Raw genomic sequence first — 7,791 nt, 5'->3', positions numbered from 1 at the left:
ATGGAAACATCTAGATGCATTTGACATCATGCATGACATAAATTGTCCTCCATTTAACATCATCCATGACATCAATATATTCCATTAAATTTTCAGATTTTTCTTTATAATTATTTTATTTATTGTTAGGTCCCTCTTTCCCACCTATAAATACCCACCTTATTTCCTCATTTTATTCATCAAGCTTTCCTAAGCATTTCTTCTCTCTATATACTTCTTCTCAAATATAGTTTTAGTTTTAGTAGTATAAAAATACTACTCCGGTTATTCTTATACTCCGGGTAGTACACAAAACGCTCCGGCGAGAAGAAAAGGCTAGGGGTCCAAGAGTGTTCAAATTCGGAGTAAACCTTCGGATTTAAGGTATGTAAGGCTTTCATAGCATTGGATTGAGTTCGTCCATGCGCCCAATATTTAAATTTATTATAATTGAGTTATAGTTGAGTTTTATTCAAATCTTGAATTCTAGATGAATTAATTCTTCTTCTATTGAGTTTGATATATTTATGCATTAATATTATTATTATTGTTATCTCTCATATTATTGGAATTATTGTTCATGGCTACTTTCCCATGAATTCTAATTGATTTGATGTTCATGAATATTTTTACATATGTTTTGAGTAAAGATGTTGGCTTTTTATTATTTTTATTGATAAAAAGAGAGTTATATGAATTAATACTATATATGTATTTTATTGAGTTTTGAAAGAGTAAAAGAGTTGAATTTGAATGAATTTGAGAAAATGATATTTTGAGCAAGATGTTTTGATGAGATGTAAATGATGTTTTTGGAAGTATAATGATTGATGAACATGAAATGAGATGAGTTTGATGATTTAAATTAAAGTCCAATGAGACTAGATGATGAGTTTAATATGAGCACATATTTTGGGAGTAGTATTGAGCACCGAGTTGGGTAAGAGTTTAATTGACTCAAACCCCAGAACTACGTAGCCAGCGTAGGATGGAGGCTATGCCTCTTAAGTCCCAAAAAGAGGACTTTGATGAATGGATCCAAGATGGTGATGTCCTTTACCCTGGCAAGGTATTGGATGGATGTGGCAACGACATCGCTTCGTTGTATCATCGCTAGCTCATAAGTGATGGTTGTCGGTTAGAGAAACTCCCAACTGAGTAAGCATTGCTTATTACTATTATTTTTATTATTATATTTTAAACTTGCATTACATATTCATGTTGAGATGATGTTGAGTTCTGAGCTGAGTTTTCTTGAGAGGAGTTTCTTGATATCTGTCCTTACCTTCCTGCCATTTTACATACTCGTACATTCCACGTACTGACGTCATTCGACCTGCATCGTTTTATGATGCAGATACAGGTGTTAGAGATCCTCAACAGGCGCATCGTTGAAGATCATTTCTTTTCAGCTATTTGGTGAGTCCTTCTTGTATTCGAAGGAACTCCTTATCCTTTTATTATTGTTGAGTGTGATGTTTCTTTTGAGGTAGCCATGGACATGTCATTGGCACCATCTAAGAGTATTAGAGGCTTCATAGACAGAGTCTGATGATGTAATCGGAGTAGTTCTCCTTAGAAACTACTTCTTCTAAGAATTATATATTTTTCCTTTGATTATGACAATCCCACATTAGTATTATTAAGTCTTCCGCTGATGAACAAATGAGTAATGAGACCAAATGGTTCTCTCGGAAGCCAGAGATGGTTTCTGAGTGCCGGCCACGCCTAGGGTACCCTCTCGGGGCGTGACAAACTTGGTATCAGAGCACAGAGTTCAAGAGTCCTAGGGTGTCTATGAAGCCGTGTCTAGTAGAGTCTTGTTTATGGGTGTGTCGTGCACCACACTTATAATCAGGAAGCTATAGGACATTAGGAATTATTTCACTTCTTTCATAATCTGAGTTCGTGCGATAGAGTTTAACTCTATAAAAGCTTTCTTTCTAATTCGTGCGTTTACACGTTTCAGACATGCCTCCTAAACGTTCAGCCAGTCAGAGGAACGCTCCCAGCACTGAGGTTCCACAGTCAGTGATGCCTCCACGGAGAACTAGGGGCCGACCTGCAAGGTCTACTGAGGTACCCCAAGTACCTACTGTTCAGACCACTCCTACTTCTGAGGATGATTTTCGAGGAGCGATTGCTATGCTCACCCAGTTGGTGGCTGCTCGAAATAGTAGCCAGAGTTCACCAACTCCTAGCTCTAGTTATCAAGAGCCGTCTGCTGCCACGAGGATCAGAGATTTTCTGAGAATGAATCCACCGGTCTTCACGGGTTCTAACGTTGATGAAGACCCCCAAAATTTCATTGATGAGATGTGGAAGATACTAAAAGCGATGCATGCTACAGAGATTGAGGGTGTTGAGTTGGTGTCTTATCAACTCAAGGATGTCGCAAATGTCTGGTATAACCAGTGGGAAGAAAGTAGAGGTGAAGATGCAGAGCCTGCTCTTTGGGATGAGTTTGAAAGAGCATTTCTTGATAACTTTTTTCCCCAAGAGCTACGTGAAGCAAAAATTGAGGAGTTTGTGAACCTCAAGCAAGAGAGTATGACTGTGAAAGAATATAGTTTGAAGTTTATTCAATTGTCCAAATATGCCCCAGAAATGATTCCCCATATGAGGTCTAAGATGAGGAAGTTTGTCTCTGGCCTAGGCAAACATGTAAAGAAAGAATGTAAGGCAATGCTAATGATTTCTGACATGGATTTTTCTAGATTGATGGTGTATGCTCAGCAGGTTGAGGATGATAAGAAAAAGGACCGAGAAGAACACCTAAGCAAGAAGGCTAAGTCTGCTGGGCATGAGAATGAGCAGAAGCAAGGGAAGGGTAACAAGTCTTTCTTTCAGAAAAGGTCTTCCAATTATGCACCTTCCCCAACAAATACTTTTACACCTAATACCAGGTATGATCAAAGATCTCTAAGTCACCAAAACTTCCGATCTCAAGGTTCTCAGTCCCAATTAAGTATGGCTCAAGGTTCTAGAGGGAAACCACCATGTGCTAGATGTGGAAGGCTCCATTTGGGAGAGTGTCGTGTGGGCACCAATGCTTGCTACGGATGTGGAAAGATAGGTCACTTCCAGAATGAGTGTCCTTCAAAAAGGCAGGGAGATGGAAGTAGTAGAGCTCAGTTTTCTTCTGCAGCTCCACAGAATAGAGGTAATCATAGAGGTGCAGCTTCAAGTGCAGGTGGGGGAACCAACCGCCTGTATGCTATGGGTAGTCGCCAAGACCAAGAAAACGCACCCGATGTTGTTACTGGTATGCTTCGAGTCCTTTCTTTTGATGTGTATGCATTACTTGATCCAGGTGCTACATTATCTTTTGTGACTCCTTACTTGGCTAGTAAATTTGAGATCCTTCCTGAGTGTCTTCTTGAGCCTTTCAGTGTGTCTACTCCTGTTGGTGATTCTATCTTAGCTGAGAGGGTCTATAGAAATTGTACTGTGTCAATCTATCATAGGGATACCATGGCTGACTTAGTTGAGTTGGACATGGTTGATTTTGATGTGATTCTTGGTATGGACTGGCTTTATTCTTGTTATGCTTCGGTTGATTGTAGGACCCGAATTGTCAAGTTTCAATTTCCAAACGAGCCTATCTTAGAGTGGAAGGGGAATTCTGTAGTGCCTAGGGGTAAATTTATTTCCTACCTTAAGGCCAGAAAATTAATCTCTAAGGGATGTATATATCATATAGTTCGAGTCAAAAATATTAATGATCAGACTCCATCTTTTGAGTCAGTTCCCATTGTGAATGAGTTTCCTGAAGTCTTTCCTGAGGATCTACCCGGAATTCCTCCTGATAGAGAGATAAACTTTGGTATTGATATCCTTCCTGATACACAACCTATCTCTATTCCTCCTTATAGGATGGCTCCTGCTGAGTTGAAAGAGTTGAAAGAACAACTGAAAGACCTCCTAGATAAGGGGTTTATTAGGCCAAGTGTCTCACCCTGGGGCGCTCCTGTCCTATTCGTGCGAAAGAAAGATGGGTCCCTTAGAATGTGCATTGATTACCGACAACTAAACAAGGTCACCATTAAAAACAAGTACCCTCTCCCCAGAATAGATGATTTATTTGACCAACTTCAGGGTGCCACATGTTTCTCTAAGATAGACCTCAGATCAGGCTATCACCAGTTGAAAGTGAGAGAATGCGACATCCCGAAGACGGCTTTTCGAACCCGCTATGGTCATTTTGAGTTTCTTGTTATGTCCTTTGGATTGACAAATGCTCCAGCAGCTTTTATGGACCTCATGAACCGAGTATTCAAGCCATACCTAGATACGTTTGTAATTGTCTTCATCGATGATATTTTGGTCTACTCTAGAAGTAAGAGTGAGCATGCTAATCACCTTAGGATTGTCCTTCAAACTCTTAAGGAGAAGGAGTTGTATGCTAAGTTTTCAAAGTGTGAGTTTTGGCTTGAGTCTGTAGCATTCCTAGGTCATATTATATCTGGGGATGGAATCCAAGTTGATACTCAAAAGATTGAGGCAATTAAGAACTGGCCCCGACCCACCTCTCCAACCGACATAAGGAGTTTCTTAGGTTTGGCTGGTTACTACAGGAGGTTTGTTGAGGGATTTTCATCCATATCCTCACCATTGACTAAGCTGACTCAGAAGAAGGCTAAGTTTCAATGGTCTGATGCTTGTGAGAAAAGTTTTCAAGAGTTGAAAGCTAGATTGACTACTGCTCCAGTACTATCCCTACCCGAAGGAATGGATGGTTTTGTAATCTATTGTGATGCTTCAAGAGTTGGGTTGGGATGTGTATTGATGCAGAAAGGTAAGGTCATTGCCTATGCCTCCAGGCAGCTTAAGACTCATGAGAGGAACTACCCCACTCATGACCTTGAGTTGGCAGCTGTGGTATTTGCTCTTAAGATTTGGCGTCACTATCTTTATGGTGTACATGTGGATGTGTTCACAGACCATAAGAGCTTACAGTATGTATTCAGCCAGAAGGAGCTGAATTTGAGGCAAAGGAGATGGCTAGAGTTGCTCAAGGATTATGACATAAGCATTCTCTACCACCCAGGTAAAGCAAATGTAGTTGCTGATGCTCTTAGCAGGTTATCTATGGGGAGTACAACTCATGTGGAAGAGGAAAAGAAGGAGTTGGCAAAGGAAGTGCATAGACTTGCGCGTTTGGGAGTTCAACTTATTGACTCTAGTGAGGGTGGTACAATAGTACGAAATGGAGCCGAATCATCTCTAGTTGCAGAGGTGAAAGAAAAGCAAGATCAGGACCCTATTCTTCTTCAACTGAAGGATGAGGTTCACAAGCAGAAGGTAATGACTTTTACCAAAGGGGGAGATGGAGTGTTGAGATATCAAGAAAGATTATGTGTTCCAAGTGTTGATAGTATTAGGGAGAGAATCATGAAAGAAGCCCATAATTCTAAGTATTCCATCCATCCAGGTTCAACAAAGATGTATCATGACTTGAGAGAAGTATACTGGTGGAGTGGAATGAAGAGAGATATAGCAGAGTTTGTGTCCAAGTGCCCAAATTGCCAACAAGTTAAAGTTGAGCACCAAAGGCCTTGTGGAGTGGCTCAGAATATAGAGATACCGGAATGGAAGTGGGAAATGATCAATATGGACTTCATTACCGGTTTACCACGAACCCGCAAACAACATGACTCTATTTGGGTGATTGTGGATAGGATGACCAAATCGGCCCATTTCTTGCCGGTTAAGACTACGAACATTGCAGAGGATTATGCCAAACTGTATCTTAGAGAGATTGTTAGACTGCATGGAGTTCCTTTGTCTATCATCTCTGATAGGGGAGCTCAATTTACTGCTCAGTTTTGGAAATCATTTCAGAAGGGCTTGGGTTCAAGAGTGAACCTTAGTACTGCTTTTCATCCGCAAACAGATGGCCAGGCAGAGCGTACGATACAGACTTTGGAGGATATGTTAAGAGCCTGTGTTATTGACTTCAAAGGTAATTGGGATGATGATTTACCTCTTATTGAGTTTGCATACAATAATAGTTTCCATTCGAGTATTCAAATGGCTCCTTATGAAGCTCTGTATGGGAGGAGATGTAGATCACCAATTGGTTGGTTTGAAGTTGGTGAAGCTGAGTTGATTGGACCAGACTTGGTTCACCAAGCTATGGAGAAGGTGAAAACCATACAAGAGAGGTTGAGGACTGCTCAAAGTCGCCAAAAATCCTACACTGATGTTAGAAGAAGAGATTTAGAGTTCGAAGTGTACGATTGGGTATACTTGAAAGTTTCACCCATGAAGGGTGTGATGAGATTTGGAAAGAAAGGGAAGCTTAGTCCCCGCTACATTGGTCCTTATCAGATTATGAGGAGGGTAGGTAACGTAGCCTATGAATTGGAGTTGCCTCCAGAATTAGCTGCTATTCATCCCGTGTTTCACATCTCTATGCTTAAGAAGTGTTTGGGAGATCCTTCACTTGTTGTCCCAGCTGAGAGCATTGGGGTGAAAGAGAGTTTGAGTTATGAAGAGATTCCAGTTCAAATTCTTGATCGTCAGGTTCGCAAATTAAGAACTAAGGAAGTGGCATCTGTCAAAGTCCTATGGCGAAATCAATTTGTTGAAGAGGCTACATGGGAAGCTGAAGAAGATATGAAGGCTAACTATCCTCATCTATTTATGCCTTTTGATGACGATATTCAAGGTAATATTCCTTACTTCTACCTTTGAGTCGATGTTTATTCTTGAGTTTGAGTCATTAACCATTTGAGTATCGGAGTTGATGTATTGATGATATTCATTCTTTATGTCTCCTATTTTCATCTTCATTCGAGGACGAATGATCCCAAGGGGGAGATATTGTAACAACCCCTAAAATGTTGTATGTCGGTATTTCAATTCTCGACAAAAATAATACAGCCTCTGTATTTTGGGCATAACTTTTCATAGGTTGGTCCAAATTAGGTGATTCAAATTTCTGGGTAATCACAACATCCTTACCGACAACTTTCATGAAGAACATAACTTCAAATTCGGAGTATAAGTAGGTCAAATAAATTAATCTTTGCAAGATATAGTGCTGTGACGAAATTGAGTGTTGATAGAAGAAAATTCATATCTCACTGTAGGTTGCTCCAAATTGGTTGATTCTTGAACGATATGAAACTAGACTTCCATATCTACAATTCTTATGAAGAAACCAAATCCTAATAAGGAATTTATCTTATTCAAACGTAGCTTCGAAAATGAGTATTCTGTTAAAAAGAACTCATCTTACCTACCATGGAAACATCTAGATGCATTTGACATCATGCATGACATAAATTGTCCTCCATTTAACATCATCCATGACATCAATATATTCCATTAAATTTTCAGATTTTTCTTTATAATTATTTTATTTATTGTTAGGTCCCTCTTTCCCACCTATAAATACCCACCTTATTTCCTCATTTTATTCATCAAGCTTTCCTAAGCATTTCTTCTCTCTATATACTTCTTCTCAAATATAGTTTTAGTTTTAGTAGTATAAAAATACTACTCCGGTTATTCTTATACTCCGGGTAGTACACAAAACGCTCCGGCGAGAAGAAAAGGCTAGGGGTCCAAGAGTGTTCAAATTCGGAGTAAACCTTCGGATTTAAGGTATGTAAGGCTTTCATAGCATTGGATTGAGTTCGTCCATGCGCCCAATATTTAAATTTATTATAATTGAGTTATAGTTGAGTTTTATTCAAATCTTGAATTCTAGATGAATTAATTCTTCTTCTATTGAGTTTGATATATTTATGCATTAATATTATTATTATTGTTATCTCTCATATTATTGGAATTATTGTTCAT

The 7,791-nt window shown here is 39.3% G+C and overlaps 1 long non-coding RNA gene across 1 annotated transcript; it reads left to right on the top strand.

The window, feature by feature from the left end:
* The first annotated feature begins 210 nt into the window (after nucleotides 1-210).
* On the top strand, nucleotides 211-1,577 carry LOC129889539 (uncharacterized). Its single transcript, XR_008766927.1, has 2 exons — nucleotides 211-363; nucleotides 1,337-1,577. It is a non-coding gene; the product is annotated as an uncharacterized LOC129889539 (long non-coding RNA).
* Nucleotides 1,578-7,791: the final 6,214 nt, after the last annotated feature.

This window comes from Solanum dulcamara, chromosome 1 (genome assembly GCF_947179165.1).
Source record: "Solanum dulcamara chromosome 1, daSolDulc1.2, whole genome shotgun sequence".
NCBI classification, from domain to species: domain Eukaryota; kingdom Viridiplantae; phylum Streptophyta; class Magnoliopsida; order Solanales; family Solanaceae; genus Solanum; species Solanum dulcamara.
This window is presented reverse-complemented; position numbering and strand designations above follow the sequence as displayed.